Genomic DNA, 27,542 nt, shown 5'->3' with positions numbered 1-27,542 from the left:
CAGAGCTTTGTAAAACTTGAGTGTTCAAGTAATCTTTTTGCCATACTTCTGTGTTTATAACTTGGTTTGCTGTGCTTAGGCACTCAGTCGTGTCCCACTCTGCATCCCCGTAGTCTGTAGCCCTCCAGGCTCCTCTGTCCTTGGGGATTCTCCAGACAAGAATACTGGAGTGGATTACCATGCCCTTTTCCAGGGGATCTTTCTGACCCAGGAATCGAACCCAGGTCTCCTGCATTGCAGGTGGATTTGTACTGTTTGAGCCACGAGGGAAGCCTAATAACTTGTTTGGCTGGATCCTATTATTGAATAGTTTATTTTATGAAGGACTCATGGATGCTGTATTCCCTGACTTCTTGCTTATTTTACTATGTTTCTTTTCTATTCAAAGGATATTTTGCTTTGTTGTAAAATTTGGAGATCCCACTAAGAAATCTATAGACATTGCTATTTTGTCTTCGGCAGGGAATGTTCCCCATAGAACAGTGAGTCTAGTTTGACCTCCTCACCCCCACCCCCACCCGCCATGTGCGTGAATTGCTCTTTTCTGCCTGAACACCTGTAGAATGTTTTTTCTGTATGTTGAAGTTCAGTGACTGAAGGATATAATTCTTTTAGATCATTCTGTATCAATTTTTAATTGTCATTGCAATCTTTTTCCTGCTTGGTATGGGAAATTCATAGTATCATTACTTGAAATATTTCTGTAGTCAGTTTTGGGGCTCTTTTCTAGAAAATAAGCAGTTTTTAGGTTCTTCTTTGTGCCCCCTGTCTTTTCTCCATTAAAAAGTGTATTTGTCTTTCTCTATATATTCACTGGAATTGAATTAAGTCTTCTTTAAAAAAACACTAGTAATTTATTTTGTGGCCTTATCTTCTCATTTCTAGCCATATCTCCTCATTCCCTTGGTGTTTTTATTTTATTAGTAAAGATTTGATTTAGAGAAGGCAATGGCACCCCACTCCAGTACTCTTGCCTGGAGAATCCCATGGATGGAGGAGCCTGGTGGGCTGCCGTCTATGGGGTCGCACGGAGTTGGACACGACTGAAGTGACTTTGCAACAATGATTTGATATGTTTTCGGTCTTCCGTATGTCTTGATGGCTCTGCAGCATCTTTTTAACTTTTCTTACTTCATCATTTCACCTCTGAGCTCCTGTTCACTGATAATAATTTTAAAAAATCCTGCTACTCTAGAATGGGAAGCTTTTTGTTTTCAGGTTGTCTCTTCTTTAGAAATGAATACTTTTCCCTTCCTTTCCTTCCTTTTCTCTCTCTCCCATTCTTTCCTTCCTTAATCCTGAGATATGTTTACATATTTCCTGTTTTGCTTCATTTTGTCATGTGGACAGATATTCTGTGACTGAGATACAGTGCTGATGAATCTTTCTTCTTTCCTTCTGTGGTTGAGACCTATTTTTCTTGGTTGCTGCATATTGAGAATCAGTTACTGTCTCTCATTTTGCAGTAATTCCAGATGAAGAGTGGGTTAGCCTTATTCTGGGGAAGTGGGGGGAGGAAAGGGTGTGGTTATGTGAGCTGTGTCTGAATATTCTGGGCCTTCTCCCTGCTTTTTAGCCAGGTGTGGACAGTGATAACCCTTTCAAAAGAGCGCACAGGTATAACATCCTCATAAAAGCATGCATGCTTTTTCTGCACTTTTCAGCTAAGTGGCACAAAGCTAGTCTTTAGGCAGCTCAGTGGTGTTTTGTTTCATCCTGTGGCTTTCTTTTTGACACGTAGGAGCCCTGTTTCATAGATTTTTATTTATTAATGAACTGAAAATTTCTCCACAGAGTACTTACTTGAAGTATTTAAGATTACTTTGGGGGCCAATAAGAGCCTCTTCAGTGTTAAATGGCAAGATCATGTTTTACGTTTTCTAGAGTGGAACATCTTCAGAGATTCTGGAAGGGCTTCCCCATGTCTCCTTTATATGTTGCCCTGGCACCATTTCCAGTTGCCCACATAGAAACAGCTTACTCTAAAGTGCATATCATTTTAAATCATTCACTCATTAGGCATCCTGGTTTTTTTGTCATTCTTAGTGTTTCAACATACAAGAAGTACTTATAAAATAAGGCCATAAGCTACATTGAATCATTATGTCCAGTACTTCATAGTCTTTACTTCTGTGTATGTATCTCCTGGAAAGAGAATGATCTTCCTTTTTTTTTTTTTTTCGGTGCTGACATAAATTCAGTTCTTACATGGGCAAAACCAGACAATCTCCAGTGTTCTCCTGGTGATTCATTAAGTCTTTGGAGTGCAGAAGGCCAATGCTGGGTCACACTAGGGCAAGGTTTTAGCGGAGAGTCTGTCACCTTGTATTGATCTACTAGTTATTTGTTTCATTTATGTGTGAAGATGCTCCACTGTAGCTGTGATTACTGTGAATTCAATCTGAGACATACAAGATAAGAGAATCAAACTGAGATTTATACAGTTTACCCCCAAAAAAGAAAGAAAAATCAGGCTTGGTGTGCAGTTTTTTATGGTTATATTTAAATGCACTTGATGATATTTTCCCTTCTTTTGAGATGACCTGGAAGGAAATCATATGGATGGACTGTCTGTGACTGATGAACCCCATGCTGTTCTAAATGATTATTATTAATCATATTGATACTGTTATTGATTGGATTAATTACAGGGAATCAAACTTTGAAGACTGTTTTAAAGACTGTCCATAATTCTTTAAAGACACATTTACAATGAAAATGTATCAGGATAATGGGGGACGTTTCATGTATTGGCAGTGTTTCTTCATCCTGATCATTCAAAACTCAGTATTAGAACAGTCATAAATTCTCAAGCTATAATTATATTTAACAGGTTGCTGTGATTTTTACATACTCAGGCATATTAAATTTTTTCTCTTTTTAAAACATTTTAGAATTTTACGGTTTGCTTTTTCATCATTCTTTTCCTGAAAGTATTTTTGTGCCATTAACTTTGATTTAATAAACATTTATTGATTGCATAATACCAAGAATATGATTGATTTGGTCAGTGTAGTTGTGCAACCGGTTAATGTGTAAGTGGGAAACAAACTAGCAAACATGCAAAAAGACTTTTAAAACTCCTTTCAATTCAGGAGGAAAAAATTTATTAGCTGTCTTTATTCATAGATCACATTGCCAACATGAATGTAGTATTTTCACTGGCATCAGTAGTTACACACAAAGTCTCGAAAATTGGTGGTGATGGAACTTATTTAGCCATCATTTCTGTTTTGAGTCTCAGGAAAAATATTCATCATGCGTTTATTTTTTTTTTTTTTAATTTTCACCCACAAAATATTTTATTTCTTTTACTGGAATATAACTGCTTTACAATGTTCTGTTAGTTTCTGCTGTGCAGCATGTGAATCAGCCATATGTGTACATATTCCTCTCCCTCCTGAGCCTTGCCTCCACCCCTGAAGCCACCTGTCTAGGTCATCACAGAGCCCCAAGCTGAGCTCCCTATGCTATGCAGCAGCTTAATCTGGGGCCTAAAAGGAATCAACTTCATAGTTCAGACTTTAGTAACTTTTTCTGTCTTGGAGCACAGCACCATGCAGGTGGAACTAAATTGAAAAAGGGTGATGTAGCCCAGATGAATTATATATGCATTACAGTATTGCCTAAGAATAGGGGTCAATAGTTCTCTGGTCTCTTCTAGTATGTTATTGTGTCTTTATAGAGTCTGGCAGCTTATCAGAGTCTCTGTCTGGCTTTTGGTCCCAGAGTTTATTTTGCTAAGGAAGTCTATGTATTTGGATTGCATTATGTCCCTCCCCCAAATTATTAACTTCCTGTATAAGAACCCCTAACTGTCTTTGTGATTGATGGCTTATTAAAAAGATCCGACAAGTGAAGGGTTTAATTTGTAATGCTTAACTTCTTGACTGCTTGATTTTATCTTTTTTTGGCGTCCCTTTTTATTGATATATTACATATTTTTAAAATAGCACAGTTTTTTAAATCTCTTGCCAAGTTCTGATAATTTTCTCATTCTGTAGTTATGTTTATAAATTTTTACCATTTGCAATTGGTATAAACTTTGAAAACCACTAGCAGTGCTTTTGTTTTTCAAGGATGCCCTCCCACAGTTGACATTAATATTTTTTTGCAGCTTATGTAATTTTGTTTAAAAAACATTCCATGCCTTTCTGCTACTTCCAGCTCTTGATTTAACCCACGAAAAATGGGTACTTTTGACAGCAGCTGTACTGGGAAATGCTTTCCAAATAAAACATTTGTTAGAACACACAGACGATTTATTTGGGTACATCTTAGAGCCTAAATATTTGATTCAGCTGCCAGTATGTGCTTTATTGGCTAATGTGTCTACTGCGTGTCCCCATTTTCATATGCAGGCAGCCAAGTTGCCCAGCAGTCTGGTACCTCTCAGGGAGAGGAAGTGGGTGTGTCTGTGGGCAGTTGGTGGCACTAGAATGCTCCTCTTTGTAGCCAGTTGCTATATGTGAGAACTGGCAGAAGATGGCCAGAAGGTACCTGGAAGCATCTGTCTATAACACAGAAGCATGTAAATACTAACAGACTTCCTCTACCTGTCCAGAGTGGCTTGAGGAAGCCCACACAGATCCCCTGTGACACTGATCCAAGAAAATTAGAACTCTTAGAGCACCTTGTTCAATCATATTGGATCTAAAGTAAAGGCTTTTAATACAGCTGAGATCTAATACGTTTTTGATGTACAAAGATATATTATGGTAAAAAAAATACTTTGGTAGTGCTCTCTGGTTTATAAAGTACACTGTTGTGTTTCCTCATTTGATCAGTCAAAAGAAATTTGTGAATTAGATGGTGTTATACCCATTTTACAGATAAGAAGTAAGACACACAAGACAGCAATGTTGATATTGTTCTGTAGTCGCCAAGTCACGTCCGACTCTGCCACCCCATGGATTGTTGCTCGCCAGGCTCTTCTGTTCATGGGGTTCTTCAGGCAAAAGTACTGGAGTGGCTATGCCATTTTCTTCTCCAGGGGATCTTCCCAGATCAGGAATCAAACCTGAGTCTCCTGCTTTGGCAGGTGGATTCTTTACTGCTGAGCCATCAAGGGAGGCCAGCAATGTACTGTTACTTTAAATCCTTATCATTAGATTCCATCTTATTTATTCTCTCACGGTGCTACACAGGAGATAAAGCATGACCAATGGAGGATGGACTGACCTAGTATAATATAAATTTGCATCAAATAGACATCACATTGAGGACCCAGAACTCAATGATTCAGAACATTAACATCAGGTGATCAATTAGCAACAAGTCATTTGCTGATTGTAACTAAGCAGTATGGAATTTATAAAGCTTTGATTAGATGTGATCTAAAACTATGAGTAGGTCTCTATGATTAGAAGAAAAAATGAAGAAGTGGTGATGCACGTGTACCTAGCTACTGTGTGTGATCTGTTGTATGTGTGTGCTTCATTGTGTCCAACTCTTTGCAAGCCACTGGACTGGCCCGCCAGGTTCCTCTATCCATGGTATTTTTCAGGCAAGAATACTAGAATGGGTTGCCCGTTCCTTTTCCAGGGGATCTTCCCAACCCACGTATCAAATTTGCGGCTCTTGTGTCTCCTGTGTTGCAGGCAGATTCTACACCCACCGAGCCCTCGGGGAAGCCCCTTAGTCTTGTACAACTCTTTACGACCCCATGGATTGTAACTCTCCAGGCTCTTCTGTCCATGCAATTTTCCAGGCAAGACTACTGGAGCAGGTTGCCATTCCCTTCTCCAGGAGATCTTCCTTTGGAGAAGGGATCAAACCCACCTCTCTTGCATCTCTTGCATTGGCAGGTGGATACTTTACCACTGTGCCATATGTTCTCTCTCTCTGTATGTCTTTACTGCAGTAAAAGGAAGACTTGATGATAATCCTATGAGGAAGCTTTTTAGAATGGTGTACTGTTAACTGGGATCTGTGGAAGGTGGACTGAATGCTTTCCATAGCTGTGCTTAGTCTCAAGCAGTATGCCGGGGATTGGCGCATAATCAAAAAGATGACTGATATGTATGGTTCAGCCCTGAGGAGGAACTGCCAGCCTAGTGGGGAACTGGAGAGGAAATGACTTCAGTTTCGTAGATTCTGTGGACTAAAATGTCTCCTCCAAGTCCATGTGTTGAAGACCTAACCCCAGTGCGATGGCATTAGCAGGTGGAGCCTTTAGGGGATAAGTAGATCATGAGGGTGGAACCCTTGTGATGAATTAATGCTATTAGAAAAAGAGATGTGAGACACGAGAAATCTCTCTTCCTATGTGAAGACACAGACAGGAGATGGCCATCTGCAGCAGACAAGAGATACCTCATAAGGAAGCAAATAGATCAGCCCCTTGATCTTGACTTCTCAGCTCCTCAAACTGGAAGAAATTAATTTCCGTTGTTTAACCCACCAGTATATGATGTTTCGTTAATAGCAGTCTGTGATGACCATTATGGAAGAGTCAGAAGACTCTTCACAAGACACATATTTGAATAAGGACTTTAAGGATGAGTAAAACATATGTTACCAATGAGGAGGAAAGGGTATTCTTCCTAAGATAAACCAAATGTGGTCATGCCCTGATGTATAGAAGGGAATGTAAAAAGATACATATTGCATGTTTAAGTATCTATATTACTTTCCAACTAAGTTTATCTGACTTATTTTTTTAAAGAATATACACACATGAGAAGCAGAAATTTTGCATAAAACATTGTGTGCTAAGTCACTCCAGTCATGTCCAACTCTTTTTGACCCTGTGGACCATAGCCTGCCAGGCTCCTCTATCCCATAGGATTCTCCAGGCAAGAATACTGGAGTGGGTTGCTCTGCCCTCCTCCAGGGGATCTTCCCGAGCCAGGGAGTGAACCCAAGTCTCTTATGGCTCCTGCATTGACAAGTAGGTTCTTTTCCACTAGTGCTGCCTGGGAAGCCCCTTACTTAGGCCCAAAGATGTTTAGTGTCATATCCAAGGTCATTTACCTAGAACAATAATGTAAATCAACTTGATTCTTAGTCTGATGTTCCATTTCACCCCAGGGCAGAGGGATCTTTCATTTTTAGTTAAAAAATATAGTAATAATATTGAGAAGTAAAAGCCTGACAAACTGTAAAATGCAGATCCAAGAACTCAGGAAGCACCAGAGTTTCAGGTCACTTAGTGTAGACACACTTCAGTGGGCCCTGAGGTTATCTCTGTGCAGCATTGCATAGCCATTGTGGTTCATAATTATTGGTCTGAGGCATCAAAAAATTATTCCCTTACCTTCTGTGTAAAATACGTTAGGAATATTTCCATCCTAAGAATAATAGTTAGACTTTTCTCTTTTAAAATTGCACTTAATAGAGATACACCCTTGTCCTGTCCAGAAAATGAAACTCCAGAGCACAATATCCAGGCAGTTTCTTTTATTACTGAAGCCACTGAGGAAGCCCAAGAATACTGTGTATAGGAGACTTATTGTAAAGGGATAGGTCTCTCTCATGTTCTGTTCACTGTTTCATTAAAATGAAAAATGTGTGGATGTGGGATAATGGGGGAAGGGTTAGGATACATTGGGATTGACAGATATACACTACTATGTGTAAAACAGATTGCTGCTGCTGCTGCTAAGTCATTTCACTCGTGTCCAACTCTGTGTGACCTCACAGACAGCAGCCCACCAGGCTCCCCCGTCCCTGGGATTCTCCAGGCAAGATCACTGGAGTGGGTTGCCATTTCCTTCTCTAATGCATGAAGGTGAAAAGTGAAAGTGAAGTCACTCAGTCGTGTCCAACTCTTCGCAACCCCATGGACTGCAGCCCACCAGGCTCCTCCGTCCATGGGATTTGCCAGGCAAGAGGACTGGAGTGGGGTGCCATTGCCTTCTCTGAAAACAGATAGCTAGTAGGAACCTATTGTGTATCACAGGGAAGCTCAGCTTGGTGCTCTGTGATGACCTAGAGGAGTGGGATGGAGGTGGGGGCAAGAGGGAGGTCCAAGTGGGAGGGAGACATGTGCATACAGCTTTTTCACTTCATTGTGCAGCAGAGACTAATACTACATTGTAAAGCAATGATACCCAATTTAAAAAAAAATGACTTAAACGTTGGATGCAGAGAATAATATACCTTAAAGATGCATGACCTTATTTAGAACTGAAGCCTTCAGATATTTAGAGAAAGGAAGGCTCTCTTAGATGCCTTGTTGACAAAGCTCATGGTTTAAGGGTCATCCTGTGCAGAAAGCATGAGAGCCTCGGGAAGAAGGATTTTTTCCCTCCACTGATTTTGTCTTACAAACTGGTCCCTAAGTTTCCTTTCACACATTACTTACCTCATTCTTCTGTCCTTGAACACCACCTTGCCTGAGTTGTGTTATGGGATTGTGTATTTCAGTCTTGGCTAAATCCATCATCCTGGCTTTCCTGTGTCTCTCTTCACTGACTCAATCTCCATTTGGTGACTAGCAGAACCCTGTTTTAACTGGGCATTCTTGGTTCAACACTCTTGGCTGTCAATCTCTCCACCTTCTACCCTTTTCACTGGGCTGGAAGACCAAGTCAAAGTTATGTTTAATTATGGACTTGGGAAGTATTCCATTTGTCTTCATAGGAAATTATCAGAAAACAAAATTAGGGGCTTTACTATAGCAAAAAAAAGAACTTGTCAGAATTGATCTTGTTCATTTGTCTCCAGCTATATCCTGTCATTTATTTTGGCCATTATTTATTATATTTTTGTCTATAAAATTTAGAAGTAAACACAGATAAGATTTGAAATAAAGGCTATCTTTTTTTTTTTTTTTTTTGGTCTCAGTTTGGTAGTGTAAGTGGCTGAAGTTAGAATTAAATTAACGTGGAAAAGTCAGAATTCATTTGTTTGCTGCAGAATGTTAACATTCTACTATGTTTTCTGAGTAAAGTTCTGGCAAGTGGCTGGGCCTATAAATTCAAGGTCATTCGGTTTCAGTATTGGGTGAAAGACCTTGGGGGTTACCTTCCCTTAAATGGGGGAAAAGATTGTGGAGGATCAGAGGCAGTGTATGAAATGGACCACTTTGTGTGGCAGCAAGTGAAAATTGTATTTTGCCTCAATCCTCTTGCACATGGAGCCGCAAGAGGCCACAGAGGTTAGGGTTGCATTCGAGCTGTCCTCAAATGAAAGTTGGCCCCCCTTTTCTTACAAATCCCCAAGGAAAAGAGATTCTGTGACCTTGGTTGACTGCACATTTCAGAGCTTCACAATCACCCTTGTCGGGAGTTTTCCCTAAAGCCCATTCCTAATCCTTCCTCTTTTAGTTAGTTTCTTTTCTCTGGAATACTGCAAAAAACAAAAACAAAACAAAAAAAACCCCAAACCAACTCCTGCACTGTTTTCCCTCTTTATGTTTGCCTTTATCAAAACAGCATATTCTTTATGTACTCAGAGAAATAGTAGAAAACAGAAAAATAAGTCAGAGAAGAAAAGTAAACCTACATAATATCCATTACACTTGGAATGAGGTGACTTCTTAGATGCTATTTGTATTTTGATTTTTATGTTTAAGAATATGTAGTACAAACCTGTGTATGTCAGTGGGCTATTTCTGCATCTCTTTAAATGACACTTTATGGTATTTTATTTTACAGCCTTATGATTTAACCACCATCCTATTTTTGGACATTTAGTTTGCATCCAAGATTTAGTAGTTCCAAGCAGCAGATAAATAAATGTTCTTTTGTGCATCCTTAATTATTACCTTAGGATGAATTCCAAGAGTTAGAATTGCTAGAGCGAAAGGCATGTGCATTTTATGGCTTTTAATATTTTCTGCCAAATTGCCCTGCAGTTTACAGCCCCACCCAGAAGATAATGAGAGTAGCCTTCTCTTAATTAATTTACATTGCAACTACATCCCAATAACTTGGAAAATATAGTTTGCTGGCATGAGAGGGTCATTTTCTAGTTTGCAGAGCAGACTGTAATAGGGGCTTAATTACTATCATTCTTTTCCTCTACTGAAATTCCCATCACCTCATGGCTTTTGGTTAGAGTGGGAAATTTTAATATATTCAATCTGTTTTGAAAAGGAAACATGAGTGATAAAAGGTCAACAGGAGTTTTGGAGTAATGTGCAATTGTGTGCGTGAATAGTCTCTGCATTTCCTATCCTGGGGATGTCGACTCAGCTTCCAGAATGTTCCTCTGTAGACTGTGGGCAGTGGGATCATAAACAGCCCTGTAGATGTGAGTCAGGGTCTCTGAATGGCTGACAGCTAGGAGTCCCATCTCTTCCATCAAATCCTGTAGACCCAATCAGTCTCTCTCTGTATATGACTGAAACAGAGGTCATTAGAGACAGAAAGCTTTGTCTATATTAATCAGGCTAATATACCATTTCTGAATTTTGTGGAAGAACAAAGAAATGGGCCATCAAAAATAAACTCTTTTAAAACACAGTATTTCTTATGGAGACCTTGTTAAAATAGTGTCCCTTGAGTCTTTCATCTGAGGTAAATATGTAAGAAATTAATTTTCTTAGGAAAATGTGCTTTTAATGGTGACAGTCTGTTAAAGTGTAAGGATACTGGTAGTGCATTGATTCATAGCACTACTTTCTTCAAATTAAATTTTTTTTCTTTTATTGGAGTATGGTTGCTGTACAATATTATGTAACTCACAGGTGTACTGTATAGTGATTCACAGTTTTAAAAGGTTATACTCCCATTTATAGTTATTATGCCAACAAATGTGGAAAACGCAGCAGTGGCCACAGGACTGGAAAAGGTCAGTTTTCATTCCAATCCCAAAGAAAGGCAATGCCAAAGAATGCTCAAACTACTGCACAATTGCACTCATCTCACACGCTAGTAAAGTAATGCTCAAAATTCTCCAAGCCAGGCTTCAGCAATACGTGAACCGTGAACTTTCAGATATTCAAGCTGGTTTTAGAAAAGGCAGAGGAACCAAAGATCAAATTGCCAACATCTGCTGGATCATGGAAAAAGCAAGAGAGTTCCAGAAAAACATGTACTTCTGCTTTTTTGACTATGCCAAAGCCTTTGACTATGTGGATCACAATCAACTGAGAGAAAATTCTGAGAGAGATGGGAATACCAGACCACCTGACCTCCCTCTTGAAAAATTTGTGTGCAGGTCAGGAAGCAACAGTTAGAACTGGACATGGAACAACAGACTGGTTCTAAATAGGAAAAGGAGCACATCAAGGCTGATGTACTCCTTTTACATCAAGGCTGCTTATTTAACTTCTATGCAGAGTACATCATGAGAAACGCTGGACTGGAAGAAACGTAAGCTGGAATCAAGATTGCCAGGAGAAATCTCAATAACCTCAGATATGCAGATGACACCACCCTTATGGCAGAAAGTGAAGAGGAGCTAAAAGCCTCTTGATGAAAGTGAAAGAGGGGAGTGAAAAAGTTGGCCTAAAACTCAGTATTTAGAAAATGAAGATCATGGCATCTGGTCCCATCACTGCATGGGAAATAGATGGGGAAACTGTGGAAACAGTGTCAGACTTTATTTTGGGGGGCTCCAAAATCACTGCAGATGGTGACTGCAGCCATGAAATTAAAAGACACTTCCTCCTTGGAAGGAAAGCTGTGACCAACCTGGTTAGCATATTGAAAAGCAGAGACATTACTTTTCTAACAACGGTCCATCTAGTCAAAGCTATGGTTTTTCCTGTGGTCATGTATGGATGTGAGAGTTGGACTGTGAAGAAAATTGAGTGCCGAAGAATTGATGTGTTTTAACTGTGGTGTTGGAGAAGACTCTTGAGAGTCCCTTGGACTGCAAGGAGATCCAACCAGTCCATTCTGAAGGAGAGCAGCCGTGGGATTTCTTTGGAGGGAATGATACTGAAGCTGAAACTCCAATACTTTGGCCACCTCATGTGAAGAGTTGACTCATTGGAAAAGACTCTGATGCTGGGAGGGATTGGGGCCAGGAGGAGAAGGGGACGACCGAGGATGAGATGGCTGGATGGCATCACGGACTCGGTGGACGTGAGTCTGAGTGGACTCCGGAAGATGGTGATGGACAGGGAGTCCTGGCGTGCTGAGATTCATGGGGTTGCAAAGAGTCGGACATGACTGAGCGACTAAACTGAACTGATAGTTAGTATAAAATAGTGGCTATATTCCCTATATAGTACAGTATATGCTTGTCACTTATGTTATACTTAACAGTTTGTACCTCTTACTTCTCTACTCCTTAATTGCCCCTCCCCCTTCCCTCTCCTTACTGGTAACCACTAGTTTGTTCTCTTATATCTGTGAGTCTTGTAGCACTGTTCTTTATTGTTGTTTTGACTATAACCTAACTATGCTGAAGGTATTTGATCCTAGGGCAGAGCCTTTCAACTAATACGGTATCAAGTCACACTGGTGGAACACAGATGGGTTACACGTATTCATCTCTTGAGCGTTTGAGACTGTCTGCCAAGGCCAGCCTTGTCTGATTACCTCTCTGTGTAGTAGAGCCATTAATTGTTCTTTATATTCCATAATGTAAAAACAGTTGGGAGGCACTGCTTTATAGATCTGTTGTGGTTTTTGGCTCCCTTGGAAACCTAGATCTAGGTTCACATCAGCACAAATGTGTCTCAGCATCCTTATTCAGCCTTCTGTAGTTATTCTGATAAAATCTGGGGAGAGTTGAGGGATCCAAAGACTTTTGAGCTATACACTAGACGTAGAATGAATGAGAGTTATCTAAGATTCTTATAGAGTGATTCTGAGATTGAAGGAGTAGTTTTGGTATCTTCAGTGCCCTTTGCCCTAAAAAAAGACCACCTCTTTGGAGGTCCGGTGGGGTTCAGGGGAGAGGGGGTCACGTGTTTGCCTATGGCTGATTGATGTTGATGTATGGTAGAGGCCATCAAAATATTGTAATTAGCCTTCAGTTAAATAAAATAAAAAAGACCTTGCTAGACTTGATTTTGCAGCCCTGTGTTCTGTGAATTGTACCACAAACAGTGGGAGGTGCAGAGATAATCAGTCATGGTTAAGAGCTGTGCAGAAGCTTACCATTGCATGGACTTGCTTCTTACTATTTATATTTCCTTGCAAAGTATGTATTTCTGCATCCTTGAGTGTAATTTATATAGGTGTGAAAAAGTCCCAAATACTCGGGTTTCCTTAAAAGTTTTAACCATAGAACAGATTGTGTTCTCATTGACTTAAGTTTTGAATGGAAGATTCTGAATGGTATAAAATTAGACATGAGGCATTTGTAATAATACTGTAGGAAGGACCTGTCAGCTCTGCACATTACCAGCTCTGTTGGCATCATTGGTAATAAATGATAAAAGTTGGCCCATGAGTTGAACCTCAGATTCTGTGGCTACTTAGGTTTCCATCCTGATCACAGAGTTTGATGTTTTCTTCTCATTTCTCTTTGAGGGCCAGAATCTTTTTACCAATTCTCTTGATTGTCAGCACTCACCAACCAGGGAACCAATTTTAGCAGCTGAGTGGTACATAGGTTCTTACTTAAAAATTAACAGCTTGAAGAAATATAAGCATAGGATGCTGTATTAAATGATTATGTTAAGTCTTTTACCATTTTCCTATTGTTTTTCCTTTGACAGCTTATTTTCTGCCAAAATATTAAAGTTTGTTCAGTCAGGTACTTTAAAATGAAACATTTATATCTTGGTAGTTATTGTATCATACCAAGTACTAAGTCATGGCGTCTAGTCAAGGCTATGGTTTTTCCTGTGGTCATGTATGGATGTGAGATTTGGACTGTGAAGAAGGCTGAGCGCCGAAGAATTGATGCTTGTGACCTGTGGTGTTGGAGAAGACTCCTGAGAGTCCCTTGGACTACAAGGAGATCCAACCAATCCATTCTGAAGGAGATCACCCCTGGGATTTCTTTGGAAGGAATGATGCTAAAGTTGAAACTCCAATACTTTGGCCACCTCATGCAAAGAGTTGACTCATTGGAAAAGACTTTGATGCTGATAGGCATTGGGGGCAGGAGGAGTAAGGGACGACCGTGGATGAGATGGCTGGGTGGCATCATGGACTCGATGGACATGAGTCTGAGCAACCTCTGGGAGATGGTGATGAACAGGGAGGCCTGGCGTGCTGCGATTCATGGGGTCGCAAAGAGTCGGACACGACTGAGTGACTGAACTGAAGTCATGGCTCACCAGTAAAGAGTCCGCCTGCAGTGAAGAGCTGCAGGAGATGCGGGTTTGATCCCTGGGTCAGAAAGATCCCCTGGAGGACGGTATGGCAACTCACTCCAGTATTCTTGCAGGGAGAATCTCATGGACAGAAGAGCCTGGCAGGCTAAAGTTCAGAGAGTTGCAAAGAGTTGGACATGACTGAAGTGACCTAAAATGCAAGCAGAAAGTGCTAAGTTGTCACAAGACTTTTCCATATAGAGAAACAGAATTGTTTTCTTAAACCCCTTTTAAATTAATGCATAATTAGTAGGAAGAAACATTTTGAAAACATTGTTGAGTGACCTGTCCTCTATGTTAGAGTAATAAGACTTTCCACCTAAAACTGGTTTTTTTTTTTTCATGATTATGTAATATGTTCAAAACTGGAAACTATTGAAAAGGTTAGTGAAGACAGTGTGCTGTCTTCATCGTCTCCCATTGTTTCTCCCCTGTCCATTTGTTGGTGTTCAGTCGCTCAGTTGTGTCCGACTCTTTGAGACCCCATGGACTGCAGCACACCAGGCTTCCCTGTCTTTCACCATCTCCCAGAGCTTGCTCAAACTCATGTCCATTTAGTCAGAGATGCCATCCAACCATCTCATCCTCTGTCGTCCCCTTCTCCTCCTGCCTTTAAATCTTTCCCAGCATCAGGGTCTTTGCTAATGAGTCAGCTCTTCGCGTCAGGTGGACATAGTATTCAAGTTTCAGCTTCAGCATCAGTCCTAATGAATATTCAGGATTGATTTCCTTTAGGATGGACTGGTTGGATCTCCTTGCAGTCCAAGGGATTCTCAAGAGTCTTCTCCAACACCACAGTTCAAAAGCATCAATTCTTTGGCACTCCTCCTTCTTTATGGTCCAACCTTCACATCCATACATGACTACTGGAAAAACCACAGCTTTGACTATATAGATCTTTGGCCACAAAGTAATTTTTCTGCTTTTTAATATGCTGTCTAGGTTTGTCAGAGCTTTGCTTCCAAGGAGCAAGCATCTTTTAATTTCATGGCAGCAGTCGCCATCTACAATGATTTTGGAGCCCAAGAAAATAAAGTTTGTCACTGTTTCCATTGTTTTCTCATCTATTTGCCATGAAGTGATGGGACCAGATGCCATGATGTTCGTTTTCTGAATGTTGAGCTTTAAGCCAACTTTTTCACTTTCCTTCCCTTTCATCAAGAGGCTTTTCAGTTCCTCTTCGCTTTCTGCCATAAGGATGGTGTCATCTGCATATCTAAGGTTATTGATATTTTTCCCTGCTGTCTTGATTCCAGCTTGTGCTTCATCCAGTCTGGCATTTTTCATGATATACTTGGCATAGAAGTTAAATAAGCAGGGTGACAGTATACAGCCTTGACGTACTCATTTCCCAATTTGGAACCAGTTCATTGTTCCATGTCCAGTTGTAACTGTTGCTTCTTGATCTGTGAACAGATTTCTCAGGAGGCAGGTAAGGTGGTATGGTATTCCCATTTCTTGAAGAATTTTCCAGTTTGTTGTGATCCACATAGTCAAAAGCTTTAGTGTAGTCAATGAAGCAGAAGTAGATGTTTTTCTGGAATTCTCTTGCTTTTTTTGTGATCCAACAGATATTGGCAATTTGATCTCCTGCTCCTCTGCCTTTTCTAAATTGGCTTGAAGATATTGAAATTCATGGTTCATGTACTGTTGAAGCCTGACTTGGAGAATTTTGAGCATTACTTTAATAGCATGTGAGATGAGTGCAATTGTGCAATAGTTTGAACATTCTTCACCATTGCCCTTCTTTGGATTGGAAACTGATCTTTTCTGTTCCTGTGGCCACTGTTGAGTTTTCTGTATTTGCTACTATATTGAATGCAGCACTTTCACAGCAGCATCTTTAAGATTTAAAATAGCTTAGCTGGAATTCCATCATCTCCATTAGCTTTGTTGGTAATTATATGCTTTCTAAGGCCCACTTGACTTTGTAGTCCATGATGTCTGGCTCTAGGTGAGTGATCACACCATCAGGATTATCTGGGTCATTAAGATACCCCAGATATTTTTGAGAGACATAAAAATTGAAGTCATATGTGTATATATATATGACATATATTAATAATATATAAGAATATATATACATACATACATATGTATTCTTTTATCTTCTGGCATAAGAATTACTGTTTTGTTGCTTTCTTCAATTGTGTTTTTGTCTTATATGTAACAAATACACTGGGTAACAAACTTTTTTACTGCCAAGAGAATAATGATTAAGTGCAGAATGATATATTTGCCCACTTTATTTCATGTATCAGATTATTAACCAGTTCCTTCTTTTGGTCCTGAAAAAATGTGTTTATAATTAATGTAAAGTAATATATAACATTTGAATTACTGTTACATAAGTATGTTTAATTTGTTTGGGATACTGGGATACTATTGTGACAGCACCTTGTTCCTTTTTGTAATTTTGTAGATTTGGCAGTAATGATTGCCTTTAGGAGTCGTTATTTTATATGTCTGAATATTCTTTCTGATGTCCTCTGAATGAGGAAGTTCAGTTCAGTTCAGTTCAGTTCACTCAGTTGTGTCTCTTTGCGACCCCATGAATCTCAGCACACCAGGCCTCCCTGTCCATCACCATCTCCCAGAGTTCACTCAGACTCACGTCCATTGAGTCCGTGATGCCATCCAGCCATCTCATCCTCTGTCATCCCCTTCTCCTCCTGCCCCCAATCCCTCCCAGCATCAGAGTCTTTTCCAATGAGTCAACTCTTTGCATGAGGTGGCCAAAGTACTGGAGTTTCAGCGTTAGCATCATTCCTTCCAAAGAAATCCCAGGGTTGATCTCCTTCAGAATGGACTGGTTGGATCTCCTTGCAGTCCAAGGGAGTCTCAAGAGTCTTCTCCAAAACCACAGTTCAAACGCATCAATTCTTTGGCGCTCAGCCTTCTTCACAGTCCAACTCTTACATCCATACATGACCACAGGAAAAACCATAGCCTTGACTAGATGGACCTTAGTCGGCAAAGTAATGTCTCTGCTTTTGAATATGCTATCTAGGTTGGTCATAACTTTCCTTCCAAGGAGTAAGTGTCTTTTAATTTCATGGCTGAAGTCACCATCTGCAGTGATTTTGGAGCCCCCCAAAATAAAGTCTGACACTGTTTCCACTGTTTCCCCATCTATTTCCCATGCCGTGATGGGACCAGATGCCATGATCTTCGTTTTCTGAATGTTGAGCTTTAGGGCAACTTTTTCGCTCTCCTCTTTGACTTTCATCAAGAGGGTTTTTAGCTCCTTGCCACTTTCTGCCATAAGGGTGGTGTCATCTGCATATCTGAGGTTATTGATATTTCTCCCAGCAATCTTGATTCCAGCTTGTGTTTCTTCCAGTCCAGCATTTCTCATGATGTACTCTGCATAGAAGTTAAATAAGCAGGGTGACAATATACAGCCTTGACGTACTCCTTTTCCTATTTGGAACCAGTTCTAACTGCTGCTTCCTGACCTGCATACAGATTTCTCAAGAGGCAGGTCAGGTGGTCTGGTATTCCCATCTCTTTCAGAATTTTCCAGAGTTTCTTGTGATCCACACAGTCAAAGGCTTTGGCATAGTCAATAAAGCAGAAGTACATGTTTTTCTGGAACTCTCTTACTTTTTCCATGATCCAGCAGATGTTGGCAATTTGATCTCTGGTTCCTCTGGCTTTTCTAAAACTAGCTTGAACATCAGGGAGTTCACGGTTCACGTATTGCTGAAGCCTGGCTTGGAGAATTTTGAGTATTACTTTACTAGCATGTGAGATGAATGCAATTGTGTGGTAGTTTAAACATTCTTTGGCATTTCCTTTCTTTGAGATTGGAATGAAAACTGACCTTTTCCAGTCCTGTGGCCACTGCTGAGTTTTCCAAATTGGCTGGCATATTGAGTGCAGCACTTTCACAGCATTATCTTTCAGGATTTGAAACAGCTCAATTGGAATTCCATCACCTCCACTAGCTTTGTTAGTAGTGATGCTTTCTAAGGCCCACTTGACTTCACAGAGGAAAGAAAGGTATTATTGAATTGCCTATTTATTTTTAACAGCTTTTTGAGACTACTTTAAAGGGTATATTCTTTCTTTTAATTGAAAAATGGAATTTGTGATTAAAGTTACAGTAGAGAATTTTTTTGTTATTAAACTTTATTTTTAGAGCAGTTTTAGATTCATGGCAAAACTGAGCAGAAAGTGTATAGAGTTCCTGTGTACATGCTGTCCTTATTCAAGCATAACCTGCACAGTTGTCCACATATCACACCATTTGTTACAGTAGGTGAACCTACATGGACACATCATTGGAATGCAGAGTTCACAGTTTACATTTGACTTTGCTTTTGATTCTGTAAGTTTGTGGGTTTGGACAAACGTATAAGGCCATGTGCTCACCATTGTAGTATCATATAGAATGGTTTCAGTGCCCTAAAATTCTTTCTTGTCTGCTTGTTCGTTCCTCCCTCCTCCTTAACTCCTAGCAGCCAGCTCTCTTTTTACTCTTTCAGTAGTTTTACCTTTCGGTAATATCATATAGTTGGAGTCATGCAGCATGTAGCCTTTTCAGGTAGCTTCCTTTCACTCAGTGATACGTATTTAAGTTTCCTCTGTGTCTTTCGATGGCTCATTTCTTTTTAGTGCTCTTTAGTTACTCTGTTGTCTAGATGTATCATAGTTTATTCATTCACCTACTGAAGGACATCTTGATTGCTTTTATGTTTTTTCAGTTATGAATCATACTACTGTAAACATCCATGTGTACAGGCTACCATGAGGTCGCAAAGAATCGGGCATGACTGGCTAAAAACAACAGCAAATTTTATTTTCAAGGACATAAATTTTCAGTTCATTTGAGTAAATTCCAAGTAGTGTGATTGTGGACACTATAGTAAGTTTTATTTTTTAAAAAATTCCCAAACTATCTTCTAAAGTGGCTAAACCACTTTGCATTCCAACCAGTAATGTGTGAGAATTTGTTTTGCTCTACATTCTTGCCAGTGTTTGGTATTGTCAGGGTTTTGGATTTTGTTCATTCTAATTGCTGAATAGTGGTATTTCATTGTTTCAGGTTTCATCTTTTCATATACATACTTGCCATCTGTATATTTACTGTCTGTTAAGGTCTTTGACCCATTTTGTAATCAGATTATTTGCTTTCTTACTTGTTGTGTTGAAAGAATTCCTTAAACTCAACAGTAAGAATATTTTGAGTAATAGTTTTATATCAGACATGTTTTTTGTAAGTACTTTCTCCCAGTCTGTGGCAGCTTTTCTTGTTCCCTTGAATGAAACAATAAAGTCCAGCTGATGAATTATTTTTTTAATGAGTTGTGCCTTTACTATTACATCTATAGTGTTATCTCCACACCCAAGGTCATCTAGGTTTTCTAGGATTTTTATAGTTAGGCATTTCATATTTATGTCGCTGATTTGTTTTGAGTTAATTTTTGTGAAAGGTGTAACTTTGTGACTGTGTATTTAGAGTCATTAGTTTTTTTGTTTCTTTGCATGTGGATGTCCACATGTTTTCTACTGTTTGATGACAGTGTTGTCTCTGCTCTATTTTATTGCCTTTGCTCCTCTTTCAGATACCAGTTAACTATATGTGGGTCTATTTCTAGGCTTTCTAGTCTGTTCATGGATCTATTTGTTTGTGTTTTTTTTTTTTTTTTTTTGCCAATACCACACTTCTTGATTACTGACGCTTTTTAGTAGGTCTTTAAGGTCTTTAAATTGGTTATATCAGTCCTCTGGTTTTGTTCCTCTCCTTCAATTTGAATTGGCTAATCTAGGTTTTTTGCCTGTCCATATAAATCTAGTCAGTTTATTGATATCCACAGAGTGATTTGCTAGAAATTCGATAGAGACTGTGTTTAATCTAAAAGACTGAGTGGGAAAAACTGATACCTTGTCAGTATTAAGTCTTCCTATCCATGAACATGGGACATCTCATCATTTATTTAGTTCTTTAGTTTCTTTCATCAGAATTTTGTAATTTTCTTCATATAGATCTTGTACATATTTTCTTAGATTTATATCTAAGTGTTTAATTTTGGGAAGCACATAAATGGTAATATGTTTTAAAATTCAAATTGACTTGTTCATTGTTAGTATTTGAGAACGTGATTGACTTTTGCACATTAATTAACCTTCTATCTTAAAACCTTATAATAATTGTTAATTATTTTTTATTTCAGGAGTATTGGGCTGATTCTTGGGAATGTCTACATGTCTTTTGTCAACAAAAATAGTTTTATTTATTCCTTTTCAATCTGTATACCTTTTATTTCCTTTTCCTGTCTTTCCTAGGGCATGTGATATGATTTCCTGTAAGATGTTGAAAAGCAGTGGTGAGAGTTGACATCCTTGCCTAGATCCTGATATTGGTGGAAAGCTTCTGGTTTCTTGTCATTACATATGATGTTAGGTGTAGGTCACTTGTAGATATCTATGTACATCAGTGTTGTCTAGAAAAGAGAATTGTAGGATACATATATATAAATAAATAAGGAGATTTATTGTGAGAATTGGCTCAGGCAATTATGGAAGCTGAGATATGCCACTGTATGCCACCTAACAGTTGGAGAACCAGGAAAACTGTTGGTATAATTCAGTCCAAGTCTGAAGGCCTAAGAACCAGGCAGGGGGTGGGGGTGGGGGACAGGGGAGCTGAAGATATAAGTCCTGTAGTCCAAAGGTCAGATAGGATCTCTGTTGTCTGAGAGCAGAGTAAGATGGATATCCCAAGTCAAGAAGAGAGAGAGGATTTGACCTTCCTCTGCGTTTTCTTTTTGGACCGTCAGGGGTTTGGTTGATGGCTGCTGAAGACATAGGTGAGAGTTAATCTTAATAACTCAGTCTACTGATCCAGAAATGTTTTACCAGCTATCTGGGCATGCTTTTTACATAAGTCAAGTTGACATATAAAATTAACTCCCACAATGTTTTTAGTCAAGTTGAGGAACTTTCCCTGTAATCCTAGTTAACAGAGATTTTTTTTTTTTAAACTCATTGATGCGTGTCACATTTATGCTTCTTTTGCATGCACTGATGTGATATTTTTCTACTTTAATCTGTTGATGTGAGGGATTATACTAATTGATTCTCTAGTGTTGAACCAGTCTTACATACTTCAGGTAAATCTCACTTGTCTGTGGTGTAAAATTCTTTTTATATATTTTTGCATCTATTTTGTTAATATTGAAAAATTTACACTGTTTATTAGAGATTTCAATCTGTACTTTTCTTGAAGTGTCTTTGCTTGGTTTTAGTAATATGGTGATACTGGTCTCAGCGAGTTGCGAAGCCTTCCCTCTTATTGTGTCTTCCGGAGGCGATGGTAGAGAATTAGCATCCAAATATTTGGTAGAAATCATTTCTATACTTATCTGGACTTGGTCCCTTTTTAATGGAAGAATATTAATTATTGACTCTGTTTCTTTAATGGATGCAGGCCTATTCATATTGTCTGTATATTTCTATATGGGTTGTGGCAGCTCATATCTTTCAAGGTAGTGATCCATTTCATGTAGCTTAAGAAGTTTGTGATATTGAATGGTTTGCCTTGGAAACAAACACAGATCATTCTGTCATTTTTGAGATCGCATCCAAGTACTATATTTCAGACTCTTTTGTTGACCATGAAGGGTACTCCATTTCTTCTAAGGGATTCCTGCCCACAGTAGTAGATATAATGGTCATCTGAGTTAAATTCACCCATTCCGGTCCATTTTAGTCAAAGCTATGGGTTTTCCAGTGGTCGTGTATGGATGTGAGAGTTGGACTTTGAAGAAAGCCGGGTGCTGAAGAATTGATGCTTTTGAACTGTGGTGCTGGAGAAGACTCTTGAGAGTCCCTTGGACTGCAAGGAGATCCAAACAGTCAATCTTAAAGGAGACTATTGTCTATCTAGTGTCTGAAGATGTCCCCTCTTTTGTTTTTCATATTATTAATTTGAGTCGTCTCTCTTTTTTCTTTTTCCTTAGTCTGACTAGAGACTTAACCAGTTTCATTGATCTTTTTAAAAGGTCAGCTTTTGGATGTGTTAATTTTCTCCATTGATTTCCTGTTTTCAATTTCATTGATTTCTGCTCTAATTTTTATTATCTCTTTTCTTCTACTTACTTCGGGTTTAATTTGCTTTTTTTAAAGTTTCCCATTGTGAATGTTAGATTGTTGACTTTTTGTATTTCTTTTTTTTTTAATGGTTTATACATTCAGTGCTATAAATTTCCCTCTAAATACTTCTTTTGCAACACCTTAGAAATTTTAATAAAGTTATATTTTCATTGTCATTTAGTTCAAAATATTTTAAAATTTCTCTTGAGATTTCTTTTTTGACCCATTTGTTGTTAAAAGTATGTTGTTTATCTCCAAATATTTTGGAATTTTCCAGCCATCTTTCTGTACTGATTTCCACTTTAGTTACAATGTGGTTTGGGGGCAGATAGTATAAAATTTCTTCTATCAAAACTATTTAAGTTGTATTATGGGCCATAATTTGGTCTCTCTTGGTGAATAATCCACGTGATCTTGAAAAGAATGTGTAATCTACTCTCATTGTATAAAGTAGGCTACACTGTGAAGTATATCCTGTTTATTGATGGTGCTGTTGAGTTCACCCATGTCCTTACTGATTTTCTGTTTGCTAGTTCTGTTCATTTCCAGTAGAGGGATGTAAACTCTCCAACTATAATGGTGTGTTCATTTCTTTCTGCTTGAACTTCTATGTTTTTGTCTTATGTATTTTGGCATACTGTTGTTAGATGCATTCAGATTAAGATTAAGCATTGTTACATCTTCTTGGAATATTTGACCCCTTTATCATTTTATAATGTCCTTCTTTACCCTTGAGAAACTTTCCTTACTTTGAAGTCTGATCTGGTTGAAATAATATAACTACTTATGTTTTCTCCTTTTAATGTTGGTGTGGTATATCTTTCTCCATACTTTTATTCTAACCTACATATGTCTTTATACTTTCCTGTAAATTGTAAATAGTTGGGTCTTGCTTTTTAGTCCACTGTAACAAATCTCTGTCTTTTAATTGGTGTATTTATACCATTACTGTGTAAAATAATTTATTTTAGTTGGATTAATAGCAGCTATATTTATTATTGTCTATTTGTTGCCTTTGCTCTTTGTTCTTATGGTTTTTGTCTTTCACACTTTTTTCTTTACCTTTTGTGGTTTTAATTTAACATGTTATATAATTCTTTCTCTCTTTTCTTAGTGTATTGGTTATATTTCTTGTTTTAGTAATTGTCCTAGAGTTTGCAATACATATTTATAACTAATCCTAGTTTACTTTTAAATAACACTATCCTGTTTCATGGACAGTGCAAGTACCTTATAATAATAAAAATGATAATAAAAATCATTCTTTCCTTTATCTGCTCATAAAAAGCATTCATCATTTCCCTCACAATGTTTTGGATCACTTGTATCTCTTTTTGCAGAGAAAGCAATGGCAACCCACTCCAGTACTCTTGCCTAGAAAATCCCATGGGCGGAGGAGCCTGGTGGGCTGCAGTCCATGGGGTCGCTAAGAGTCAGACACAACTGAGCAGTCTCTTTTAGCATTTTCATATCTCTGCTTACATTACTCATCTGTTCTTACATGCTGCCTACTTTTTAAATTAAAGTTCTTAGCATGTTAATCATAGTTTTAAAATTTTCTGGAGCTGAACAAGATGGCAGAGGAGTAGGTGGATATAGAGTACCTCTCCAGGAATACATTAGGAATACACCTTCAGACACAGAAGTGCATGCACAGCACCAGCTGAGAGCAGACAGGAGTACCTGACCAGTGGAAAAGAATATATAGAGCAACACAAAACTCGGTAGGACGAAGGAACTGGAGAAAAACTGGAGTGTTAGGACTGGACCTGCCCTCAGCTGGTAGGGGAACTGCAACAGGGGTCCAGTCCCCACACTGGGTCAGTTGTCTGAGTCAGAGCAGAAACATTTAAGGCTGAGAGTGAAACAGCTGATCTGTGGCAGCCTAAATGGAATGAAAATCAGATTGTTCTTGCCACAGCCATACATACCCCAGACAGGGATGCAGGACCCCTGGAAGGTGCAGCAGTTGGGAGCTGGAGTTTAGGGATTGTGGAGCAACCCCAAGGGGGGGGTGGCTCTTGACTGCAGAGAAACGGATTGAGGGGAGGTGAAGGAGGAGATTCTGGTGGGAAATGCCTGTGGAGGAAAGCCAGGCAGCCGTGGAAGCAAGGCAATACTGCTGAGTTACGTGTAGGGGGTGGAGCCATCACCACGGCCTCTCTCACGCCATATGCCAGCATTGCAGCTGAACAATAGATAGGTTGGGCCATCAAACGCCTGACACACTGAATTACAGAGAAGGACCCCACTCCGGATGCACCAATCTACAGAGTAGGACCTCAGCCAGGGGGGCCTCTTTATGTGCCTGATGCACCTGAACCAACAGAGAAGGACCCCAGGCAAGGGAGCCCTCTAAGTGCCTGAACAGGCGGAGCTATGGAGAAAGACTGGCCCAAGAGGCCTTCTATTTGCCAGCTACAAGAGGCTCAAAAAAAGACTCTGATAGGGCCATAACTCCTGCAGTGGAGGGAGTCCTTGTCCCTGCACACTTGGCATCACCAAGGTGCCTGCAAGCCAAGCAGCTACACCATCTTCATGCTCAACTCCCACTGGGGCGGAGATGCTACCGGCAAAAAAAGTCTTGCCTCTATGTCCGCAGGGTCACTTTGCTACCCTGTAGACGGTAGCCTGCCAGAGTTCTCTGTTAGGGAGAGGAGTTCTCCAGGCGAGAATACTGGAATGTATTGGCCAATACTGATCGCTGTACCCCTCTAGAGCACTTTACTTCCTGCTGCCCTAGCTGCCAACTCCCCCTGAGTCCCTGCTACTGCCAGAACCCTTGCAATCCAAGCAGCTGTACCACCTCCACACCTGCCCCTCACAAGGGCAAACCCAAGCCCTTCAGGGCAGCCTGAGAAGCTAAACCCCAGTGGACCACCACGTAGAGGTAGAAATAAAACCACAGTTGAAACCCAGGGGCAGTGTGGCTAAGGAAGAAGACCCAAAACCTTTCCACCAGCTGTACAAGCTGCAGGTTAAATCCTCACGATCAACTAAGCAGACTGTGTCTATGGAATATATAAAAGGCCATTGAGAGCTCCCACAAAAGAAAACACACTACCTTTGATAGATGTGGACATTGGAAGCAAGAACACGCAGGAGTAGGACCAGATTAGAATCTGAGCTGACCCCACAGCAGGTCCAGAGATCAGTACAGTGTTGGAGGGCATCCTAGAGAGGTGAGGTGGACTGTGATTCCCAGCAAGGGAGAGGACTCTGACAGCAGTGACACAAGAAAAACATTTTTTTCTTATTATTTGACTTGTTCTGTAGATTATTTTGGATTTCTTTTTCTTTTTTCCCCTTTTTTTTCTCCCTGTTGCAGTTGTCAGTTTTATTGGCACTAAGAAATCCAGTTTAACTTTTCTTTTTCCAGTCACATTTTATATTATTGTCATAAACCTCTACCTCTAAATTGGGCTTTTGCAGTTCTGTGGAGTTTCCCTTTTTTCTTTTTCTAATTTTAATTTTTTAAACCTACTATTATTTTTTCTACATTTATTCCTTTGCTTGCTTTTTCTACTGTTCTTTTCCCCTTGCAGTTAATATTTAATGTATATAAATCTTCTTTATCTACTTCTGCTTAAGTTTGCATATCTATTCTTCCTTTCTTTCCTTTCCCCTCAACATATACGTTAGTTTTATTTTCATTGCTTTATTCCCCAATTGGCACCTTGCTTTAGTTTTGTTTTCCAGTTTGTGCTTTAGTTAGTTCTGGTAGATATAATTTTTGGTTTCCTTTGTTCGTTGGGTCAGTCTATTGTACTTTATTCTTGTTGGACTGTTTTGATTTTGCATATGGGTGTATATGTGTATATTCAATCATACTTTTTATTGTTGTTTTAAACCTCTGCCTGTACGTTGGGCTTTTGCAATTCTCTGGAGTTTTTCCTTTTATTTTTTTCCTATTTTCTTTCTTCTTCCATATTTTTCATTTCTCTTTTTTATAACTTTAATTTTTTAAACCTATTATATTTTTCTACATTTATTCCTTTGGCTTTCCTACTGTTCTTTTCTCCTTGCAGATAATTTTTAATGTATATAAATCTTCATCTACCTCTATTTAACTTTGCATATCATTTCTTTCTTTTCTTTCTTTCCATTCCTCTCAACATATTTGTTAGTTTTGTTTTCATTGCTTTGTTCCATACTTGGTTCCTTGCTTTAGTTTCGTTTTCCAGTTTGTGCTTTAGTTAGTTTTGTTCTTAACTTGTTAATATAATTTTTGATTTCCTTTGTTCACTGGGTCAATCTACTGTACTTTATTTTTCCTGGACTGTTTTCACTTTGCTCATGGGTATATATAAATATGTGTGTTTATTCCATTATTTTAATTATTATTTGCCTGATTTTGTAACTGCCATTTGTCTGGGGTTCATCTTTGGTTTATTGTTTTTGGATATTTGTTTTAATCTTACTTAATGCTATAACAAACCACTTGTGGAATCTTCGTTCCTGACCAGAGATCAAGCCCTGAGTCTTTGGAGTGGGAGCCTGACTCCAAGACCCTAGACGACTGCTGCTGCTGCTGCTAAGTTGCTTCAGTTGTGTCCGACTCTGTGCGACCCCATAGATGGCAGCCCACCAGGCTCCTCCATCCCTGGGATTCTCCAGGCAAGAACACTGGAGTGGGGTGCCATTTCCTTCTCCAGTGCATGAAAGTGAAAAGTGAAAGTGAAGTCACTCAAGTCGTGCCCGACTCTTAGCAACCCCATGGATTGCAGCCTACCTGGCTCCTCTGTCCATGGGGTTTTCCAGGCAAGAGTACTGGAGTGGGGTGCCATTGCCTTCTCCTAGACCCTAGACTACCAGAGAACTAAACATAGGCAGTATCAAAGAGTGAGAACTCACACAGAGGAAACCGCTTGAATACAAGACCAGGAGTTACCCAACCGCCAGTAGCACCTTGGGCAAGACACCTGTGAACAATAAACAAAACAAAAATACAAACCCCATCATCAGCAGACAGGATTACCACCTCACTCAGCCTTGCCCATCAGAGGAAAAACAAACAAAAACTCAGCACAGAGATCTCACCCTATACAGAGCTTACACAAACCTCTGGACCAACCTTAGGAGGGCAGAAACCAAAAGGAAGAAAGATCAACCTGGAAGCCTAGGAAAACGAGACCTCAAACACAATCAGTTAAAAAAAAATAATGAAAAGGCAGAGAAATACTACACAAATGAAGGAACAAACTAGAAACAGAAAAATCCAAATAAATGAAGAGGAAATAGACAAACTACCTGAAAAAGTATTCAGAATAGT

General features: G+C 39.3%; 1 protein-coding gene and 1 long non-coding RNA gene across 4 annotated transcripts in view; one reads left to right on the top strand and one right to left on the bottom strand.

Moving 5' to 3' along the window:
* KLF12 (Kruppel like factor 12) overlaps nt 1–27,542 on the top strand; it is a 523,318-nt gene that overhangs the window by 190,439 nt on the left and 305,337 nt on the right. The window lies entirely within an intron of this gene.
* Nucleotides 15,955–25,760, bottom strand: LOC120883014. The gene is made up of 3 exons (XR_005725643.1): nt 25,636–25,760; nt 19,400–19,402; nt 15,955–15,967 (listed from the first exon to the last, which is right to left on the bottom strand). It is a non-coding gene; the product is annotated as an uncharacterized LOC120883014 (long non-coding RNA).

The sequence above is a fragment of the Oryx dammah genome, unplaced genomic scaffold (assembly GCF_014754425.2).
Source record: "Oryx dammah isolate SB20612 unplaced genomic scaffold, SCBI_Odam_1.1 HiC_scaffold_24, whole genome shotgun sequence".
Taxonomy (NCBI): domain Eukaryota; kingdom Metazoa; phylum Chordata; class Mammalia; order Artiodactyla; family Bovidae; genus Oryx; species Oryx dammah.
This window is presented reverse-complemented; position numbering and strand designations above follow the sequence as displayed.